This window comes from Schistocerca gregaria, chromosome 11, assembly GCF_023897955.1.
Source record: "Schistocerca gregaria isolate iqSchGreg1 chromosome 11, iqSchGreg1.2, whole genome shotgun sequence".
Lineage (NCBI taxonomy): Eukaryota > Metazoa > Arthropoda > Insecta > Orthoptera > Acrididae > Schistocerca > Schistocerca gregaria.
The window spans coordinates 17683998-17708569 of NC_064930.1; the positions used below are offsets into that span (position 1 = coordinate 17683998).

A 24572-nucleotide genomic window follows, 5' to 3' on the forward strand; every position below is an offset into this window, starting at 1 on the left:
GCCGAGGGACCCCTAACGTTATCTCCTGGCCTATAACCCCACGCCATCTTCAGTTCATTTTCAGGATTCCGCAGCTCTGTCGGTGAAAACGGAACCCTTTTAGGGCTACTCCATCTGGTGTGTGTGTGTGTGTGTGTGTGTGTGTTTTATGCTAAGTCCAAATTGAGACGCGTACAGCACGTGTGACGTGACACGACACTACAGCGCGACACGCATGTTCCACACAAGTGTCGCGGGTGCAGCGCACACTGAGACGCGTACACCGTACTTCGCACGCGCCGATTGGTGGCGATCTGCGCTCACAGTACTGAAGCACGCACACTCTCACAGGAACTATTCCGTAAAAATATTTGATTTTCGCCTTGGTTGAAACGTTACATGTCAGCTTCGTGGCGAAGTGCTCATAATCCTGCTAGTGATCGTAGTTATCGTGATATGCACATATTATTAAGACACTACGCAAAATTCGAAAAGTTTGTAATGAAAAATAGAGGTCACTATGATTTTGCGTTTGGTGCATATTACACCATATGTTGCTGCGTATGAAATTTAGGTAACATATTGAATTTTTCTTTAGGCTTGGGAGGAGTTCTCTATCTGACTTCCATCTCGAAAAAATCCTATGTAGCGGGTTCGCTCCTGACCTCACGCCCACGAGAATTAAATATTCACAAGATCCTTCATATCTCAATCTGCACGAGATATCGAAATGAGATTTTGGCGAATAATGGCACACGAGGAAGAGGGTACTTTGCCAGTTCGTAAAGACACTGAACTTTCTTATCTGTGACGATATATCAGAAGGCGTACTTTCTATTTTATTTTTTTCACTCCAGTGACTATTTTTTATGAGTTATCCACACTTAGTGAAACAACATTTTCCAAGTATGAAAATAAACATGAAATTTCTTCTCTTATGTTACCACAAACCGCACAATGAGTTTTTTCGTAAGCTATTGAGCTCTCTGGTCGCCAATTACTTGTTTAATGGGGCACTCCGTTTCAGAAATCTGTCACAATAACTGCTGCAAAAATGAGTTTGTGCCAATCATACTGTGTTATGCCAAAAGAAGTACAGTTGAACCTGTCAACAAGAGAAATGTGGCCGTTACTCATAAATGGCGATGCTTCTTTGAATGAGAAAAGGTTAGCAATTCACACAAAAACAAATGGCCAATTCTGTTGGAATTTTGGTTGAACTCCCCTAACCCATCGTATTCCTAATACAGGACGACCGGAACGGAGACTTACCAAAGGATTTAATTCCTTTTCTTCATCTGAATAGTATTGATATACTGACGGGCGTACCCTTCAGACCGAATCACATGCAGATGCCACATGCTGGTTACTCACCTACGGCCTGCCAAACTGGCAATGTGCAATCGGGGGATAAAATAGTGGTCATTGAAAACAGAATAAAATTAATACTTAGCACAACGCGCTGGTCAGTGTATCGTCAGCAGGAGAGAATAATGTTTGCGACAGGAATGCGGAAGTTAGGCAAGTGTGCTTTGTGCAACGAAGGGTTCACGTCGCTCGAAAAACACTAATGAAAGAAGATCTGCCTTTGTCAGCAATCCATACATTTCAACATATTAAATATATAAAATCACCCTACCCTTTGGGATACTCATACATTCGGACTAACACCGACCACTACTTCATTTGTGTAGACTGTTGGACAATTAGTTTATTAATGCTGATGGTGTGTGTGTACCCACTGAAATGCTTTTTCTCAACACGACGAGACGATTAGAACATCGTTACTCGTCAGGGCTTGTACAGTGTTTCTAGCTTGCACTGGAAATGTGACGACCACATGTATGTAGTATAATGTGTCTTATTACCTCCACATCCAAGTAACGAAAGTGAAACTTACGTACTTCGTATTTTGGGCGTTTTTTTCCCAGAAGCCCAAAGGGGTCATACCTGTGGAAATTAAGCCCTTTCGAATTTTTGTAACAGATCGTAGGGATACATAATCATAAAAGGCAGCAAGTAGATAACATTATTTTAGATTCTTGCCTTGCTTCTACATTGAATGATTTTGTAGTATTCCTTACTTCCTTATTTAGTACCCTCACGATCAATCATTTGTCCCTTCTCACGACCTGGAAACATTGTGGAGGCAGAACATATAGTCCCAGTGGCTAATGGCTCAGCAGTTATTCAACTGTTCATTGTTCTTGAAAAAAAGATAAAGAAAACAAAAGAACTGCACAGATAAATGTAACTGAAAACTATTATGTACTAACTAAAAGATATGGAGCGCTTAAATGGCAAAAAAAAAAACGAAACCCCAGTCATTGACAAATTTCCGTATGGAGTAGGGCCGTATTTCTCGTATCGGCAACACTTCCACTGCACATAAGCGCCACGCCGGAGTGAGCAGAGCACCTACCCACTCCCCGCCACCTGGCGCAGGCGCGTGTCGCGACCCAGTCCCGTCGCGCCCATTTGAACCATACAGCAAATATCTCTGAAGTGAACACTGCGTTCTGCGCATGTTGTGAACATTAAACCAGGATTGTCACGTGTTTTCGGGACTTCACTGCGCGTGTGTGCTTTCCGCAGAGTTTGAAGTAGTTTGAAGTTTATATCAAGAGTTTTTGTAGTGTTTTCGCCGTTTGTTGATAGTCTAATGTTGTTGTTGTGTTGTTGTTGTCTTCAGTCCTGAGACTGATTTGATGCAGCTCTCCATGCTACTCTATCCTGTGCAAGCTTCTTCATCTCCCAGTACCTACTGCAACCTACATCCTTCTGAATCTGCTTAGTGTATTCATCTCTTGGTCTCCCTCCACGATTTTTACCCTCCATGCTGCCCTCCAAAGCTAAATTTGTGATCCCTTGATGCCTCAGAACATGTCCTACAAACCGGTCCCTTCTTCTTGTCAACTTGTGCCACAAACTCCTTCTCCCCAATTCTATTCAATACCTCCTCATTAGTAATGTGATCTAACCATCTAATCTTCAGCATACTTCTGTAGCACCACATTTCGAAAGCTTCTATTCTCTTCTTGTCCAAACTATTTATCGTCCATGTTTCACTTCCATACATGGTTACACTCCATACAAATACTTTCAGAAACGCTTTCCTTGCCATTGCCAGTCTACATTTTATATCCTCTCTACCTCGATCATCATCATCAGCTGTTTTGCTCCCCAAATAGCGGAACTCCTTTACTTCTTTAAGCGTCTCATTTCCTAATCTAATTCCCTCAGCATCGCCCGACTTAATTCGACTACATTCCATTATCCTCTAATAGGTATGGTGAATTACTGTTGCTGCTGCTACGGATGCAAAGAAAAATATGTGAAAGTAGGGATAGTAACTTTTCATGGGTACTGTGTTTAATAATTTCGAGACGCATTATAATTAAGGCTTGATTCTGTAGACATATTTTTCTACGACTTTATGACTATATAAGATTCAGAAGTATGTTCAAAACACTTTGAAGAAGAATGTTTAGACAGAGAAAAATTTGGACGTGTGTGGATGAAGGTAGATGCTATACCAACTATTTTTATTTTCCACAGCACCTACTACCAATTTTTGCGTCCAGCTTCGATACATTTTCTGCACAAATCGAATAAAAAAACACAATAGTGTAGCTAATCAAAGTATACATTCATCTTCTTTGGTGTACTTTGCCTTCAATTTATTTTCTTCGCCATTTGATTAAGAAGCGTAACATATTAGTAAACATGTCCTCAAACTTGTCACCTTCCACTTCTCTTAATGTTGTTATATGGGTTGACTGTTACATGACCAACTGCATTTGCTTTACAGTTTCTCCGATCGCCTTTTTTTCCGTCCTTACTCAGTCTACTATTTATTTAATAAACTGGAAACAAGTATGTAAAATGCGTTAAATAAACACTTCAGAGTATCAGCAGTAAGAAAAATTGTGCTTTAGGTCGCATAAACGAGAAAATAAATACGCCGAAATATCAGAAAAAAGGACGAATTAGGAGGGATATAATCACTAATGTGTGGCAAATTCGGTGTCTTTTGGAAACTTACAAAAGTACTAGCGCCCTGTCAAGTCGTTTTGAAAAACTGTCACTGCCAAAAAGGTACGTGAGGCTCTGTAATACTATAAAATACCGTATCTTACTGAAACTACCAAAAATCGAGTGCATGTGAACTGTAACAACTATCGCAAAGAAGCAGAGTGCAATATGACTTGCCCTTAAAAGTTACGTAGCTGGTTTATTCCCGGTATCAAATGGATACTGTTAAAATGTCTGCACAACATATATAAATAATCCACGACACGTTCGAAAAGAGTCCCTCTGTACTAGGGATGTACTGACATTCGAAATATAAGGGCGCTATACGGACAAATTAAATACGTATTAAAATTCATGGAGACGAAGTAAAAACTTTGAGGTTCGCCGATGACATTGTAATTCTGTCAGAGACAGCAAAGGACTTGGAAGAGCAGTTGAACGGAATGGACAGTGTCTTGAAAGGAGGATATAAGATGAACATCAACAAAAGCAAAACGAGGATAATGGAATGTAGTCAAATTAAATCGGGTGATGCTGAGGGAATTAGATTAGGAAATGAGACACTTAAAGTAGTAAAGGAGTTTTGCTATTTAGGAAGTAAAATAACTGATGATGGTCGAAGTAGAGAGGATATAAAATGTAGACTGGCAATGGCAAGGAAAGCGTTTCTGAAGAAGAGAAATTTGTTAACATCGAATATAGATTTATGTATCAGGAAGTCGTTTCTGAAAGTATTTGTTTGGAGTGTAGCCATGTATGGAAGTGAAACATGGACGATAACTAGTTTGGACAAGAAGAGAATAGAAGCTTTCGAAATGTGGTGCTACAGAAGAATGCTGAAGATAAGGTGGATAGATCACGTAACTAATGAGGAGGTATTGAATAGGATTGGGGAGAAGAGAAGTTTGTGGCACAACTTGACTAGAAGAAGGGATCGGTTGGTAGGACATGTTTTGAGGCATCAAGGGATCACAAATTTAGCATTGGAGGGCAGCGTGGAGGGTAAAAATCGTAGAGGGAGACCGAGAGATGAGTACACTAAGCAGATTCAGAAGGATGTAGGTTGCAGTAGGTACTGGGAGATGAAGCAGCTTGCACAGGATAGAGTAGCATGGAGAGCTGCATCAAACCAGTCTCAGGACTGAAGACAACAACAACAACAACAATACGGACAAACACACGACGTCCCGAGAACACGTGACCAGGCCGGCAATGTATGTTGACAATATAAAATCTGTTCTGCGCATGTGAATGCTCACTCCAGAGATATTTACTTTATGATTTGAACCTGTGAAGTTACAAAAAGGCGCGCTTCGCCGCGCCTCACGCGCTAAACGCGTCTCAATTTGTGCCTAGCGTTCAGCCGGCCTTTCCTCAGGAATCGGAAGGCAGCAGAGACTTATGAGCGTGCCGTGAACTCTGTTTCTCTCAAACGCACTTACGGAAGCGTGGAACAGGAAAGGGAAGGCTACACGCCAATCGACAAACCACTTTTACTATATCTATACCGGAACTAAAAATCGTACAATTTTTGTTTCGAAACTATGCCAACATAATAAACTGTTATATTGTTATTAAAGCTGAAGGAAACGTTCTTGCACACGAAAATTATGTGGTCCCAGTGTTTTGCATCGATCTGAAGCCACGCTTTCAAACGATATGAAGTATACGAAATGCCCCGTTACGAATGTAACTGTATGCTCTCATCTCCATAATTGCAGTTCGTTATATTGCTCTTTTCCAACACGTCTCATGTAACAATCCAATCTAAAGATGAAGTACTACAAAATTAATAGTTTGATGGGGCACGTAGGAAAAATGAGTTACCACTAACATCTCCACACCTCACACCTCTTTACGGTATGCGGGGGAGGATAGTTTGTGCACTGGGGCCATTCTACCCTGCGCCGTCACCACAGCCTCGCTGCTGCCAACTTCCTTCCTTCCTAACCAACAATACCGCTGCGAACAGTCGGCTCCAAACAGCGTGGCCGCGTGACGTCACCAGCTGACCCTGAGCTGGCCTGCACTGCGCGGGCGCCCGCTTCCCGCTCTTTCGCACAGCCAATGCGTCTCCTCGCAGCTTTCAGCCTTGCAGTGAGATGACCACGACGACAAATCGAGAAATTGCAGCCAATAAAGAGGCCTTACCGGCGATCTCTCTACCCACGCGCCATTCGCGAGTGGAAAAGGCGTAAACAGATAATATGAAATCTGGTTGGTAACAATATTAGTTGCTACTAATGCCCTCTGTGGCACTATCCGAAACGGACATGATCCCTACTCCGTCAGTAATTATTATAGTACCATAGACTCCCGTTTATCTGAAATCCGCTTTATCCGAACAATTTTTTCCGAATTTCGCGGCTTCCATTGGCGCTGTGCGACGCATCGCGCAGCTACGCTTTTGCTTAGCTAGACTGACACTTGACGAGTTTCAACTTGTCTGCGCCTGGAGCCACGCATTCGCTGGTGTTTCTCGGCAGTCAGTGCACTGGCGCGTGTCGCCAATCCGTGTGTGTGCTGCCCCAAGTTTTAGCGTGTTTCTTGTTCGTATTGCGTGGCTTCGTGCCACTGCCGTCTATTGGAACTCCTTCGAAGTGGTGTACGGACAGTACTGCTCTATGCGGCGCGGAGTAGCCCTGTTGAAGCCGAAAGTGAGAGTGCAGGGCCAAATACTTTCCGCCTGTTAGTAGGTACATCAGACTAAGCCGAGCGTTTAACAATTTAACGGTGAACTTACGACGCACTGATGTGTTGCCGCGTGTGCGTGGGTAGGAGACGGGATAGGTGTGTCGAACATTTTCATGCGATGGCTGCCACTGCAGGGTTTTAAAAGTCAAAAGCTTTGTCTAGTGAGTCTCGAGTGTCAAGTCGTGCGTCGGTTGTTTCCAATTTAACGTTTCGTGCTCGCAGTGTATGCTTTAAAATGTGGCCAAAAACCAAAATCATCAGTCGAGTGTCGGTAAAAACGCTGTACGTGACTACGGGCGCGAAACGAAAACAGAATGTGATCTCATTGGAACAAAAGCTTCGCGCTTTGCAGAGAATTGATGCTGGTGAGCCACCCGCGAAAATTTCTGCGGATTTGAACGTCGGTAGCGGTACGGTTACTGATTGGAGGACAAATCGACCTGAAACTAAAAAATGTTTTACATCCAAGTGTCAGGCAGCGCAGTGAAATCCTGAGAAACAATGAGAAAAGGCGCACATCCTCAGAAGACGCCTTATTTTTGTGGCACGAGCAGATAGGAGCCCAGGGTTTGACCTCTACTTCGCCAAGAAGCGACGACTCTTTAGGAGCTGACTGAAGGCGAGGAGCGAGAATTCCTTGGAAGTGATGGCTGGCTGGATCGGTTCGAGAAGCGGTACGCTATTCGTGAAATTGCCATCCGGGGATAAAGCCGCTAATGCTGATTTTAAGAAGAAATTTCACACAATCATCAACAAAGGAGGTGATACTAGCTATCGACTTTACAATTGTGATGAAACTCGCTTAATTACAAAATACTGCCAACAAAAACCCTTGCTACTAGACGAGGAAAAATGTAATCCGGATATAAAAAAGCAAAGAAAGAGTTACTGTCCTTGCCTGCAGTAATGCCACTGGCAACCATAAACTGAGCCTTACATTAATTGCCCAATCCAAAAAACCAAGAGCATTTAGACGGCAACCAGCTGATAAGCTTTTGCCGTTGTGGTACACGAATCAATCTAAGGCTTGGATGAACGGTGGCACCTTCTAAGAGTGGTTCCACGCTGAGTTTGTTCGACCTGAAGAAAACTACTTGGAGGGAAATGGAGTTCCTCTAAAAGCGCTACTTCTTGTGGACTACGCTCCTTCTCACCCTGATGATCTACAAGGTGGGGATATCAAAGTTGTGTTGCTCCCATCAAACGTCACGTCTCTATGTCAACCGATGGACCGAGGTCTTCTAGAGACGATGAAACAAGATTACAGACGCAAGCTGCTGGAATACTTAATCGGTGCGACGACGCTGAAGAAGATTTTCTGCAAGCTCTTTAAAAAACCGATGTTTTAAGTGTCTTTCGTTGGATTGCTGAATCTTGAATCTAATTCCTCCAATTTCTCTCGTTAGGTTTTGGAAAACATCTTAGATCATAAGACAACTCATCAGTGGCGGGAAGGAGGAGGCAACACCAAAACTCAAGCTGACGTGCCAGAAAGAGATGAAAATGACGTAATTTTTGTGAATTTACTTGAGAAGCTACAGGGCTATGAAGACTCGAACTTCCAAGACGTTGAAGAGCGGATGGAAAACGACGTTTTTAATTTGACTGAGGAAGAAATCGCCCAATCAGAAAGCGTCAGAAGAATGTGTCTCTGATGACGAAGCAGAGATAAAGATTCCTCACACAGTTGCTTACGAAGTGATCCAGACCGCCCTGGAATACTTCAGCCAACAGGAGGATGCGACTTATACCGAAATCGTTTTTTTCCAACGTTGGGGATACATTCCTGCAACAAAAGTTTCTCAAGGCAAAAAACAAAAAAACATTAGACTTTTTTACCAAAAAATAAATTCTAATTCAGCATCGCAGAACTTCAACGTCCATAAGATCCTCTAGACAATTTTTTAGTTTCTCTGTGTAATCTCTAGATTTGTTCCATAATTTTGTAAAGTAGATTATTTTTTATTCAAAACAGTAGGTAATAAAATTAAAACTCCTATTTTTTCCTGCTGCCAAACAAGGCTGGTTTTTCCTGTAAGAACGCAAAATAAACGAGCTTTGTTATTGAGCATTAAAAACTGTTTTCAGTCATACTTTGGCGGCGTTTTACCATGTCAACACAATTTTTTCAGCCAAAAACATACAGGCTTATTCACAGACATCTCAGTTACATTATACGTACCCTACACACGTTTTGCGATCATATTTCTCGCTATTGACGCAATTCGGGGTGTTTCAAGGGTGAAATCAGCGGAACTCCGGTCTTTCCGAAGTTTTCGTTATCCGAACAGGTCGCCGTCCATTTCGTGTAAACGGGAGTTTGCTGTATTACTTCGGTTGCATTCCAGGGCACGGATGCACCAGAAATACGAGGGAATTGTATTCAGACAAGACGTATTCCGAAGTATGCTACCTAATTCCTTGGGAACACTCACTGTCATAGTTTCACTTCTTCCCTTAAAATAACATCTGCTTCGTAAGAAAGTATTTCTGAGGGAACCCGTAATTTTCATTCCTCTATTCTGCCACTTAATAGCAAACTTAATCAATTCTACCCTCACGATCTGAAGAAAAGCGTAAGCTGCATGTTGCTGCCTTTTGAGATCACTAGAACAGCCGGCCGCGGTGGTCTCGCGGTTCTAGGCGCGCAGTCCGGAACCGTGCGACTGCTACGGTCGCAGGTTCGAATCCTGCCTCGGGCATGGATGTGTGTGATGTCCTTAGGTTAGATAGGTTTAAGTAGTTCTAAGTTCTAGGGGACTAATGACCACAGCAGTTGAGTCCCAAAGTGCTCAGAGCCAGTTAAACCACTATAACAATGAGAAAACTCGTTTGTTTTGACATTAAACTGAGCACATACTGACAGTTGAGTAGTCGCCCAGAACAAGCTTGTAGCCCTCATTTTTAGAAAAGCTGGCTTTCACACAGAGGAGGGTCAACAGTACTTGGCACGAGGTAGCGATGCTGGAACTGCTGCACACAATCTTCTGTAGGCGACAGACTGGCAAGTTTGCGTTGCGCACAGCAAGGTTGTATCTGTAAGAAAGATGGCGGTCACATCAAGTATACCTCTTACAGTCAGTGCTCAAAAACCAGACATCACTGTCAGAAGCACACAAGCAGGGCCGAAAAGCGTAAACAACCTGTGAGTGACCGGCGTGGAACTCAGGGATGCTGGAAAACTATACGTATCAAAGAGGGGGAAGGTAACAGTGGCAAAATCTCCACCAGATGAGGCACATAGTACAAGGTTGCAATCCATTTTTTCATTGTAATATTATGATACCATAACCTTAAATAACTAGCCTAGTTTGTGACTAGCGAAGCTTATTTATCTCTAGCCTTTATTGTGAATTATCACCAAGTAGTGCAAATCATATTGCAATGAGAAGGTTATGTAGCAATGCGTAATACAGTAACATAACAGAACACATGACTTATACCTTTAGGCATTATTCTTTAATCGTTGTCTTCGACTGGATAAATAACGTGTTAGCCTGAGTTAATGTAAGTACAGTATGTATTTATTTAAACACTGTTCCAAAACGTGATTATCGTTTTTTTGCGCACCTAGCAGTGCAAACAAATTACACTGGTAACAAAACACACACTGGTTAAAGGCTTCTGTACTTTGAATTACAATGAACAGTCGCCACTGTCACGACTAAACTGTGTTGAGCACATTAAGGGAAGAGAGGTTGGACATCTTTGTCGTAGACCCTGCAGTTTTCCTTATTTGTTAACAGTGCCGTCAGGCGACACCCGGTTTGCCAAAGGACGCTGTCTCATGTTTATCACACAACTTCTCGTAGAATATAGAAACTGCAAGAGAAAATAAAAACTTGAGAGTCGTTCTGTGCCAAGAGGGGCAAGCATAAAAATCTACATTACACTATACTCGATCATGGGAAGCTATCCGAAATCAAATACGACCATTGTCAAAACAGGTAAGTAATTACAGTCGCCACAAATCCGGATAGAGCTGCTTGTCCGCTGCTGTAAATTAAAAAAAAAATAGATACCGACATTTTCAGAAAACAACATTCTGAATATATGTGCAATGAATGCAGAAATAAAGCGATTTATCACTCGTGTTTCGCCGGCAGTGGTGGCTGAGCGGTTCTAGGCGCTTCAGTCCGGAACCGCGCGACTGGTAGGGTCGCAGGTTCGAATCCTGCCTCGGGCATGGATGTCTGTGATGTCGTTATGGTAGTTAGGTTTAAGTAGTTCTAAGTTTTAGGGGACTGATGACCTAAGGCGCTCAGAGCTATTTGAACTTTTGAACACTTGTGTTTCAATCTGCGATTTCGTCTGCCTAGAGCAGATTCTTGCTCATACTATGACAGGTTTTGTTTGGGTATTATGTCAGCAGAGAGATGAAAGACAAGCTATTGAAATTCAAGGAAGATTACATCATTCCAACGGTGAAGGGTCTTATAAAGCAATGAGGGAAGACGAAAACAGTCCTATCTACATTTTACTTTACGTTGATATACAGCGAGTATTTTTCTGCCTTGTATTGTCGCACCCCTCCATATTCTATCAACGGCAGTGTTCCTGTTGTAATGGAGCCACACACAATGCCGAACTAGTGACGGAACAATGTGCTTTTGGCGTGAAAGCGTAGCCAGGCGGGGATCAGCCGAAATTTCTCCGTGTATATTGAAGAACATCACCTCAAACTATCAGCTCCTTGCTCGGGGAGAGGAAAAGACTTTGGTCATTTTGTCTGACAGATACATGGGGCGAAACAATAACTGGCATATGTTGTCATTTTGGCAATACTTAATAACTCTGGGATATTTTACGACAGTCAATCAAAAGTTCTTGGTATTATATGAGAGTTTTCTACAGGGTGCCCGAGACTTTTCCCCGATAGAGCGTCAAAAGAAACATACTGTGCATGTTCCTGAACACTGGATAGAGGTTGTCACTTCAACAAGGCGATGAAACCTTTCCTCGTATGTGAAATGCAGCCTGAGGACTTTTAAGATTTGAGTGACCTGGAACATTCGTTGAGGTGGTACTCAAACTTAAAATAACTTCATCACATTGTACGCTGATATCTGCAGGTGATCCAGGAAGAGTTCGCATGAGAATCAGCCACAATGTATAACAACAGTTGCTTGCATATTCCACCTTAAATCACGAGGGGTTCGCAATACATACTGTGTAAGCCCTATAGTGTGCCACTAACTGAAATTCCTTTTCTCTAGTCTAAGCGGTTGCCAATATAAGCAGGAAAGTTGAATGACATAATGGATATGTATAGCTATATTCCAGTGGAACTGAAACAATTTTATGAAGAAGTGAAGGTTGAGTAACATTTTAGTGTACAGATTTCATTGTAAATGAACTAAGGGTAATGCATACTATAAGAAATACTTCCGTGACAATTTGCTCTGCGCTGCACATAAAATATTGGTAGATCTATAGTAATTTAGTATTCACAATATTTCACATGAAGATTTTGTTGAATACTGTGGTTAAGTAGAATCCTTTTTATATTGTTGTTGTTTTCAACATTGTCCTTATGTGTAAAGTTAAAAACTTGTTCTTTGTGAAGATGTTATTTTTTCAGTGATTTCTTTTTTAATTTACGTGTGGCGTAAGTGCTTGTCAGTCAAATGACGAAGTCAGTACAATTGTTTCATTACAAATTTGGCTTTGGAAGTATAAACATTTATGCAATATAATGTTTTCCTTTTTCTTGGAAAAAAATTACTTCTGTCGGATATAACCTTGTTTTGGGAGGCTATTCAGTTACAATGGCAGTCTGTATTCTGCCGCTCTATATACTGAATTCAAGATATTACTACCGGCAATAGTTGCAACACTTTTTTGTATGCAAGGGTTCCACACTTCAGAGAGCAGAACGTGATATGTGTCATACACGTAAGTACGTCACCGGATGTGCGATGTTCCGTGTCTGCAGCCACGAGCGCGTTCAGACGAGACTGGAAATACAACACGGCGCTGCCTTCAGCTTCAGAAAGGATGTCGACAGGTCAGCCACACATTATGCAGCATTTTACGTCCTCGGGTCGCAAACCAGAAAGTGTCTACGTTCTTCGACCGAAATGCTACGAATTAGATTGCATGTATTACGTAAATTCCAAGCATAACAACTAAGAAAAATAAGTGGAAGGTAACTGTCATTGTCAAACAGCAAAGTGGGGACTGTGACACACCGCATAACATTTTTTTTATCGTTTAAGAGATTATGCCTCTGCACACACACACACACACACACACACACACACACACACACACACACACACACACACACACACGCTCACGAGCGACTGCTCCAGGAGTGGCGGGGCAGCGGCTCTGACCTCACGTGATCAAATGGTTCAAATGGCTCTGAGCACTATGGGACTCAACTGCTGTGGTCATTAGTCCCCTAGAACTTAGAACTACTTAAACCTAACTAACCTAAGGACATCACACACATCCATGCCCGAGGCAGGATTCGAACCTGCGACCGTAGCAGTCGCACGGTTCCGGACTGCGCGCCTAGAACCGCGAGACCACCGCGGCCGGCAGACCTCACGTGATCCCTGGTGCCCCCCCCCCCCCCTTTCCCCTCTCCCAGCCGCCAGCAACGAACGCTGCGAGCCGCGACGCTTCGGCCTGCTTTTTTCCTCTCTCTCCTCCGAGAAGCGAGCACACTGTCGACGCCTCCTGTGCCATTCCGAATAAGCCGTTCCGTCCTCCACTTGCCCCAAGTCCGCTCAGCCTCTTTCATCAGCGACAGGGAAGACTATCCAACGTTTTGACACGAGGCCCTACTTTGCAGTTTAACGCTAACGATGTTTGGCACAATCGAACTCCGCTTTTGATGAATTATCCATACAACACCGTATGTGCAAATCGGATACGATCGTCTAGTCTCAAGCAAATCTTACGTTCCGTACGTATCCCTAAAGAGTAAAGACTACTTTCACTTATAGCACTACAAGTACCTTTAACTCGAAATGGTCACCGCTTGATTTTTCCATAGTTATTTTGATTTCAGTACTACAGAGAAGCTGATAGGTTGCAAGTACATAACATAATTAATTCGTATCAGATGGCCATTCAGAACATTTTACCGATTCAGATTCCTGTTGGATGAATTGTATCCATTCAGCAACTTTCATTTTTCTGTCTCTTTGCTTGTGTTGCGCCGAGTATGACGGCCGGAATTGTTATTTTGTGGCAGCAGTATCTCCACTAAACGTCGTTTCTGCGCCAGTCATTTTTAACAGTTCCCAGTAAGCGGCTGTTATCTGTGCTGTGATTCGTCGATGCAGAAGAGACTCAGCAGTCCCGTATTCAGTTTTATACTACCGGAGCACTGGTGCCACATTTAGTGACTTTGTACTGAAAAGTGCGAGGGAAAAAATCCCTCGAAAGCTCGTATTTACAGTACTAATTCTCACAATATAACAGCGCAAAATATCGCTATATGACAAATTCATCCCCGCAAACTTCACTTACTTTAAGGTGAAATACTTAGTTTAACTTCTGCCGCTTCAAACTAACTACAGTAAGAAGCCAACCGAACTACATTAACAAACTAACTACAGTAAGAAGCCAACCGAACTACAATGAGAAACTAATTACAGTAAGAAACTAATTACAATAAGAAACTAATTACAGTAAGAAACTAATTACAGTAAGAAACTAATTACAGTAAGAAACTAATTACAGTAAGAAACTCGTAAGAAACTAATTACAGTGAGGTCATCACTGTGGATCACCACACAAAACTGTCAAGAGGTGACGCCGTAGTAGTTTTCTTCAGTCCTGTCGGAAATATTTCGTTGGAAAAAAGTCACAATAAAGTTTACCATGGACGTCTAAAAACTGCAGCATTCATCACCTGAAGACTGGGTATTTCATTTCGTACTGTGAGAATGGATACTGCTACACCTGTTATTACACCTTTTTTCAAGGCCTACTGTGTGGTGTCTGCACATCTTGCGACAGTATCTGACCGCTGTGTCGGCTCCTCTATCCTGACTGTGTTGGACCGACGTAAGGTAAGGGGTCGTGGGTTCTCTCCCAGCAGTTCCTATCCTAAAAAGAAATCCGCGCCTCGCCGCTGTATGCGAGAATGTGGAGGTATCTGTCAGGCCACGGCCACACAGAACGCGCATGGGCTTTTCTTCGCATTTTTGTTATTATTCACCATCGTTGTTTTAGCTTTTCCGCCAATCGTTCACAGCCGACTGCTGTAAAGATAATAAACATCAAAGAATTCATTAACAAAACAATGAAAAATCGGCTCCTTCATTACCGTTTCAAATAAGAATTTCTCCAAATTAATTTTGGGTCTCAAAGGAAAATATTTCGGAAGATCCCTACACGAAAGAGATTACAAAGATGAAAGAAATTCTCTTTCAGACGCATTAGTGAGTAACCGACCACAGATTCAATTTGCATGTTTTACGTCTATCTACGTCTAATGATCATTTGCATATTTTTATATGTGAACAAGTAAAAACAGGAAATAATTTGCATAGGCGATAGATATAAAGAAATATTCAATCCTAAGTTATGTAGTGTTGGCAGGAGTACCAACTAGAGATGGGGGATCCGCTCCAGAACTAATTCATAGAGTTGAATCTTTAAAAGGAGTGATTCAGAAAAAAAGGACGGTAGCTCCAAACGTTTCCTCACAGCAGAGAGAGAGAGAGAGAGAGAGAGAGAGAGAGCTGGGGCAGATGAGTGGGGCCTACGCTGGTCAGAGCACACTGCACACCACACAAACCAGCCAGCCCCGGCCTCTGCGCTGCTTCTGCCTTGGCCGCCTGCATTGTGCAGTGTCCCATTGGATTTTGTGTTTCACAATGCCGTGCTGTCTCTGTGCTTCCTCTGCCGCGTGCAGTGTCTGGCGCACCTTAACTAAGCATCGCACTCTGTTGGCGATCGTTAGTCGCACGTCCTGCCCTCTGGGCTGTTGATGCGAGCAACAGGACAGAGAGCCTCCTAGCGGAGAACATAAGAACTACTTGCAACAAGCTGCTCACAAGTGAACGGACGATCTGACGATCTGTCTCGGAGCGGGTGACTGGTGACTGTTCACCGCTCCCCCCACCCTCGGAACTCGACCGCTCAAAGCTCACCCCACCGTTCTCGACTCTAGCCAGAGCGTTGAGCAAAAGCTACTCAGGTGTCACTCTGGTCTCTGCGGTCTCAGCTCACGCAGTAGTACAGCTCGCGGTTCGACCTGATTGACTCAGCGCCTCTGCATCGGAGTTTGTCTACTGGATATTGCTCTTCTTAGTAATACCATTATGAATACTACATAATTATGTTATGTATACATCATATGTTTTTATTTTATTTTTATTTGTTTAAACTGATCAGATTAAGTTCCTGACGGCTCCTCCTATTATAGGATTTTTTATTATGGTCACTCGAATTTACACTTTAATTACGAGTGAACCGATAAACGTATAGCAAAATGTGATACACCAATATTTTCCTTGTTTTATTCTGTGGAAGGCTATATGCAGCACTTTGGTCTTATAGTCAAATTTATATATTTTTTCTTTTTGTAGTACGGATTTTGCGATTTTAGGCATCTTCGGAAGGAAATGTTCACTTTAAAAATATATGGCTTGCGATGTATTTGTATGAGGTTAATGAAATTTTAATACATTACAGCCAAATATATTCTTAATGTTTATCTCAAGTTACAACATTTTCCGATCACCCAAAAAACCACGATAGTTCAAAATAAATCAATTATCAAAAACTTTGTAAGATCGTGGAATTTCAATAAACACAAAATTCTTACTCATTATCTGTGTTACTTCAAAATAGGATCAAATAAGATCAAAATACAGGTATAGTACTGGAATAAACCAAGTTTAAAGGGCAATGTGCCTTCTATTTATTTGCTATTGTGAATGAGTGGTGAGTCATGAAAAAGAGCTAGTTCATTTCAGGGAGTGAACAGTTCTGATCCGATCTCTGAAAAGAACAGTTTTGCCCATCTCTAGTGCCAACACCGTGTTACTAAGGGAGGCCGAAATGCACGCGTTAAGCTCATGCAGGCTGGCGTGAATAGGGAAGAACTAAACTGACGTGAGGTCTGGAACATGACAAGGAATGAGAATTCAGAAAGCGGAAATAATTAGTTTCATACTTAACTTTAATCTATTAATGATGAACGGCGTTCTTGATGGTACATGATTCACAATATTATCTGTTCAGATTATAGTAACAGAATACGCGCCTTGCTAGGTCGTAGCAAATGATGTAGCTGAAGGCTATGTTAAACAGTCGTCTCTGCAAATGAGAGTGCATGTAAACAGTGAACCATAGCTATCAAAGTCGGCTGTACAGCTGGAGCGAGTGCTAGGGAGTCTCTCTAGACTAGACCTGCCGTGTTGCGGCGCTCTGTCTGCAATCACAGATAGTGGCGACATGTGGGTCCGACCTATACTAACGGACCGCGGCCGATTTAAACGCTACCACCTAGCAAGTGTGGTGTCTGGCGGTGACACCACAATTTACATACTAGGATAAGATACAGAAATAGCTGTTTGAAACTGATAAATTAGTAGATTAAAATTATATCTCTGACTTGGTAGTTAACTTTAATGCTTGGAGTTGGAAAAATTTACTCGACGAAAGACAATGGTTCAAATGGCTCTAAGTACTATGGGACTTACAAGCTGAGGTTATGAGTCCCGTACTCTTTACAACTACCTACATCTAACTAACCTAAGAACATCACAAATTTTCGACGGGTTTTTTTCCCTTGCACTTATGTTCAGTACAAAGCCAACAGCCATGCCCGAGGCAGCCCGATAGTTCCCGACGGAAGCGCCTAGCACCGCACGGCCACAGCGGCCGGCCCCGACGAAAGAAAGAGGCTCTGAGCACTGTGGGACTTAACTAATGTGGTCATCAGTCCCATAAAACTTAGAAATACTTAAACCTAACTAACGTAAGGCAGGATTCAAACCTGCGACCGTAGCGGTCGCGCGGTTCAAGACTGTAGCACCTAGAACCGCTCGGCCACTCTGGGCGGCCGAAAGAAAGAGGGCGTGAAGGTCCAGGGAGTATCTGATTAAAGTGTAAGTAGTGCAGTATTTACTATCACTGGTTTTGCCTAAGTATTCAGCTTGCTGATATTATGTAAGACCAAACGTTCTTTTAATTATTAGTCAGACAGGTTGACGATACTGTATTTACAAATTCTTCGAATAACATAGATAATATCCGCACACACAACCTGCCTCCAAGGATACTCCTGGCAATGGTAACAATGAAAGTACTTTGTGCTTCTCCAATTAATCACTGGAGAGCTTAATATTTCATTCACATAATGTACTAGGACTTCTGTACTAACTGATCACACAGTGCCAAAACTATGTATTGACTTCAATGCTAGTACCTACATTGCCTACATTACCATCTGCAGTCTTGTTGTAAGCAATCAACGATTACGTACGTAAATGGCGGGTATATGCTTGCTTGTATCGGACCTATGTTACTCCTTTCCAGTACACTATACATTAAGTACGTACGTGCAACCTAACTCAATTTCGCCCCTGACTGACGTTCTCAATGACAAAGACCCACGTGTCGTTAACAGGTAGCGTGTGTTCGAATTCTACAATTTAATCTAGAACTTCATTCTCTGCAGAATTAAGTACGAAAAGTAAATACACCAATGGCTTTATTCTCCCTGCAAAATAATGCTCAGTAGTTTGTATATCATAGTGTTTTCTAACACGTATCGTGTTGCTATTAATTAACTTGCTCTCAGTGTTGCTATTCATTAACTTGTAATGCATGTCTTTCAGACAGTTTACTTATAGTATCCCTTATCTGAAATTCCGATTACAACACACAAAGTGCCACAATAACTGATATACCAAGGGCAAATAGACCTCTCCTATATGGCTGACTTGTACACATAATGCATATAATTTTCGTTACCACTCACAAATGATTCTGCTTGTCGTTTATTTTTCATTGAATGCTTACTGAATCTCTAGTCGAGTTCACTGTTGCCTTCCATCTAGGAGTGTGGTATCCGAACACAAAGCTACGATGTAATAATTTGCATGGGAAAATTTACTCGACAACTTCACAATCGGAAACCGGCAATGGTTTTGTGTAAATAAGCGTTGCATATCATACTCTTAGATGACTCGTGTACTTAAGTAATAATATTTGTAATTCTACTACGGCCCAGTTTCTCATGATGTTTGTTTTCTAGAATGTAGCGAGAAATAGCGTTCTTCAGTGCACTATTATTTCCACTATAGTGTGCGTCGAATCAACATCAATATTAAAAGAAGGCGATTAGTAATCGATGTGCGTTGCCACTGCATTGGACAACACGTTTCGTTGTAACATTAGCAATAAAAAGTTCAACTGGATTATTCGTGATATTCAGAAACCATACTGGATGTTCCGGATAACTAGCGTCGTAAGTATGCACGACAATATTCTTCAGATCCATTTGCTACTTTTTAGGCCACTCGGGCAATGGGTTAAGGAAAATTTGAAAGCACACGAAAAACGGGAAGACGCAGTAAAACAGCAAACGAAACACAACCGTGGACGGAGCAGCCCGGCCTGTACCCGTGTGAGACGTGTGGAGACTCCCGCGGTGGCCAGTGCCCCCGTGTCAGGGGCGTGCGAGGCCGGCTGCACCGATGCCTCTCCTTGCAGAGGCTGCGTGCGTCTCGCACACACGGAAAGTTACACGTACCTCTGCGCTAGGGACGAACGGTGCCCAATACTGAACATGCTGATTCCAACTATATTTCAATCCATGACGACATCAAAACGGACATAAAACACTCTTCGAAATCTAACATGCATAAAATACGCGCCACAGCAAGAATTACTGTTACTACAACATTCCATTTCTTTGGCTCCGTTAACTGACAACCATACTGTAACCTGTCAACCTAACCTAGACATCGGGATATGCAACAGATCACTTTTCCACTACAACCTACGAAACAAAAAATAATATAACACCGATGTAAACGTCACTGTCTTCTCCTGTATCCGTTTGTACATATATGACGCCACAAAGCACATCTTTACGCCACGGGGCAACGTCGAAGCCCGGTATAGGTACCTTCGACCTGCTCCAGTTTGGACAGTCGCCTGTACTGGAAATAGAGGCATTTGCAGAACCTAACGAATGTTGATACTGTAAGAAAAGTGAAACATACGACGGAAGTCTGAGGCAACTGCAGATTTTTAACCGACTAATTACTAAATGGTATATGTCAAAATGGACCGCAAAGCTGTCAGTGAAATTTGTACACGACTGTGCTTAAACTGACACACAATATCTTTAGCGCAACGCAATCTGACTTCCAAAAATCCCTACGAAAGAATGGCCCTGACTAGCATTAACCTATACGTTTCACAAATCACTTACCTCACAAAAATCTTCGTTACTCAAGCTATTTCCAAGGTGTTCGAGAGGCTGTACCTTAAACGACTGCTCATCCATATTGCTCGAGAACGAGTCCTCCCTGATGAGCAGTTTGGCTTCAGGCAGGGACACGCAACTACCCACCAACTCCTGCGTCTTGTAGAAGAGGCACTGGACGCCATAGAACGTAGGGAGTACTTCGGGGCCATACTCCTCGACGTGTCCAGAGCGTTTGACTCGGTCTGGCACGAAGGGCTGCTCTACAAACTATTTTCCCTTGGCTTCCCAGTGTCTCACGTAAGGCTAATAGCCACATACCTGGAAGGTCGCACCTTCCATGTTAGGATCCCTGATGGGAAATCTACACGACGACGCATTAGGGCAGGAGTACCACAAGGCAGCGTACTTGGACCGCTACTTTACTCCCTCTTCACAGCCGATCTGCCCTCTGCGCCGAGGGTACATTTAGCTCTCTACGCAGATGATACTGCACTCTTCTCTCGTTCTCGGAGTGCGGCAGGTCTACAACAGCGGCTCCAGGGGGCTACAGAATCCTTAACCGATTGGGCTAGGACCTGGCGTCTGGCATTTAATCCCTCCAAGACCCAAGCTCTTATCATCTGCCGACGCCATATTCCCATTCGGCTCCCTCAGGTGACGGTCCTTGGTACCCCAGTCCCCTGGACTCGTACTGCGAAGTACTTGGGTGTTACCCTGGACCAGCGCCTTACCTGGCGCCCCCACATCGACGACGTGCGTCGTAAAGCAATGGGGCGGCTCTGCCTGCTCTATCCTCTCATCAATCCAACCTCTACACTCCCCACACACCTTGCTGTTAGATTGTACACCTCCCTTGTTCGTCCCATCCTTGAATATGCGGCGGTGGTGTGGGGCAATGCTGCCCCCACCCACCTCCGCCGACTCCAAACCGTCCAGAATCGGGCTCTCCGGCGTGCCCTCCACCTCCCTTTCGACTTCCCAACCCAAGAACTCCACAACCTGGCCGACGTGCCGCTCCTTCGCACCCGCATCCTATCTGCAGCCAATTCCTTCTACCAACAAACACGTCACTCTCCTAATCCCTTAATCCTCTCCCTGGGTACCCGTGTTCATCGTCTGGCCACCACTCGATGGCCAGACCTTCTTTTCCGCCCCCCATGAATTCACATCATCGATCATCCACCATCATGTCATGTAATTCACAGTCACAAGCACGCCACCCCCCCCCCCCCTTCCACCCACTCGTCCCCCCCAATGATGGCCTAATCACGACAGGCCCTTCCTCTTTCCACTTCTCTAGCTGTCACTCTCTGACTACTTTCTCTTCCCCCCCCCCCCCCCCCCCCCAAACCACTTCAAAACTGTCTGCCATCATCAAGACGCCGCTACGAGGACGAGGCGGCCAGGATAATGGCCTTTCGATTTCACTCACTCTAACTATTCCTCCTACTATCCTTTATTCTATAACTTAGTAATAGTATTCCTGGCTAATCAATGGGCCGTTCCTTTTCCGCCATCTTCTACTGTTCCTTTCTCTGTCCTGTCTTCTTTAAAAAAAAAAAAAAAAAAAAAAAAAAAAACAGCACAACAGTCAAGCAACAACAATAAGTAACGACACATATCTCCCAACGTCATGCCAGAAGGAGAAGCACTTTAAAGGTGCTAGAACTTCAAAAACAGCTGAGGGTTACACCTCCACCATGTGCGCGGCGGCGTTACTCAAGCTACTGCAATACAGCGAGCGCCACTACTGCCAGCTAAATAAAAGATTCAAACTACTGAAGGCACTAACTACTGATAGGCATAGTTAGCAAATGAAAGATTTTAATAGAGAACAAACAATGTATTTACTTCACTAGTCATAATATATATATCAGTTCATGACACCAATTCTTACAAATTTCAAAACTCCGCCATCTCTCCCCCCACGTCCACCACTGCTGGCGGCTCACCTCCAACTGCGCAACGCTACGCGCTGTTAGCATCCAGCTGCCGAAACTCAACACTACAATGGCAGACAACAATGCAAACTAAACACAGACTGCGCACAGCACAGCCAGTGATTTTCATACAGAGCGCTTCATGGCGGCGGCGTTACCAATAAAAAATCCTAAACAGCCTACTTACACCGGGTGGCCGCAAGTAAAATGCAGCCACTCACCGAGGTCCAGTGTGGTCTGTAATTATCGTATGGCAACGAAACTTGGCAGATATGCCAATGTGTTAATGCGAAACCCGTTCGCACCGAAAAAAATTAGTTCCAATTTTGGGTACCAGGTGCGAATCTGTTACTCTGCAACATCTCGCCGATGTCTCTAGCGCTTATTCTGAACAAACTGAGCAAGTGGCGGTTAATAACAAGCTCAACATTCTGCCTTTCTCACTTGTTTGACCCTTCCTGCCCACGTTCCGTTTCCAATCCATTACACATGGAAAAATTCATACCACTAGTTGGTCGCAACATTGGAAACAATTTCTTTCCGGTGTAAATCGGTTCCGCATAGGCGCACTAGTACACAATGTTTCGCTGCCATGCATAAAGTACAGTCCACACTGGACCTCTGCGAGTATCTGAACTTCACACTGTTATCACCCCGTGGCACAGTAGCGTTACCTTCCACGCAGGGTGGCCACAGCCACGCGTCATGGCGATACCCGGACACCGCCTCCACGTGAGTCACGTTTACTGCCAGCCCAAGTACCGTGTGAGACACCACACTGTCAAATATTTTGCTAATGGACAAAACACGGAGCGAATTAAAAGCACATAGAAACAATGTACACTTTCCTAAGCCAGACTAGTGATCTTACTCCATCATTATGGGCAATCGGATTCCACACATTCGCGATTAAATATCTTTATGAAACTTTTGGCTGCAGCTACTGTTCATCAGACAATTCTGCACAACTAATCTGGCCACACACGAGACGTTTTGGACAGGGCTTTAATACGGTGCATCAATTGCGTTGCATATTTCGCTACAGGTGAGTATGAATACTGAAACCACTGTACGCAGTTCAGTGTCACAGAAGTGAAAAACATTTAGACCACCGATTTCGGGTTGCTTATTATTAGTAAAATTCGTGCAACTTATCAAATCATCCTGTCCCTCTTGTGTGAGGATAGTGAGTTTTCCGTGACATCGCGCGTCCTGTGCTGCGACTGGATGAGGGGAGCGAACTGGACAGTCACTGTGTTGATCTACCCGTTTGCAAAGTTAAAACTGAAAATTTTATAGTTTTGAACTCAAATTTGCGTTTTATGACGACGTGCAGTGTAACTGATATACATTTTCAGTACTTTGTCATGCTAAAGTGTCGATAAATGTGACGTCAGTGACTTACCATCTATTACAGGTAAGGCTTCCGTAACAGTACGTGGCTAAACGAAGTATTTACTATAGGCTTCAGCCAAATATAATTAGCAAATGCCTCCACAAATGTAATTCTAGCTTGATTCAGTCCTCTGTCGGAAACTATTAACAAATCTACCTCGATTCTCCGAATTATTGCATTGGAAATGGCACAAATTGAATCTAAATTCTGCCGTCGTTATAGACTGCACATAAAAATTTACACTGCACTTTAATCGTGTCATTTGAACGTCAGATAAAGAAGTTGATAAATGACGGTGCCATAAACAGTAGCGTTCATTCTTTCGTCACATAAGATACGACTGGAAGCACGATTCCGAGAACTTTTCTGCTCAACAAGCCGCACAGAACACGACGCTTCTCAAAGACCTCTGATGCCTATCTTTGTCGACACACCAGGCTGTGGTGTGTGATCGCTTCCCTTTCATCGGCAAATCTCAAGACGAGACGTGACGACACAGAATATGAAATAAAACCTTTCGTATTCGCTTTATTATCGAACGACAATCATTTCGATAACTTCTCAAGAATTCGCCAACTACTAACCAAATCTTCGCCTCATTCTAACCAGGATATCGGGGAAAGCGCTCGTCCGTCACAATGGTAATTGCATAAAATTGTAAAATACTGAAATGCACGCGAGAGCTGCGTTACATCCCCAGAAGCATGTCGGCATGGCGCCACGAGTTCTGATTCGCAAGTGGACTACTGGATTCGGAACGCCCACGCACAAAACAGCTTCCCACGACTGGTTACTTCGCAGGTGAGTTAACGTGTGTAATATCCGACGTTGAGCATGTAAGCGAGAAGTTAAGAAACGGCTTGGAATTATTCTTAACGTGTGTTCTAAGTCGGCAAGTGCTCTCATTCAGGCTTCAACAGTCTGACCAGTTTGCGCTCATTTGTAAACAAAAGCAAGTTTTTCTCGCGGCTAAATGTTTGAGACGTAATATCTCCTGCCGTTTGTGTGTCGTACGATCATATAATTTTGCAAATACTTTCTATGCGATGTGGGGATACCGCCTGCGAACTGTGTTGCGAATACAGTTTGTACTAATACATTAAAACGTTGTATC

At 43.3% G+C, this 24572-nt stretch overlaps 1 protein-coding gene across 2 annotated transcripts in view; it reads right to left on the minus strand.

Moving 5' to 3' along the window:
* LOC126295133 (zinc finger protein 708-like) overlaps nt 1-24572 on the minus strand; it is a 233563-nt gene that overhangs the window by 19109 nt on the left and 189882 nt on the right. The gene's annotated exons all lie outside the window — the stretch shown is intronic.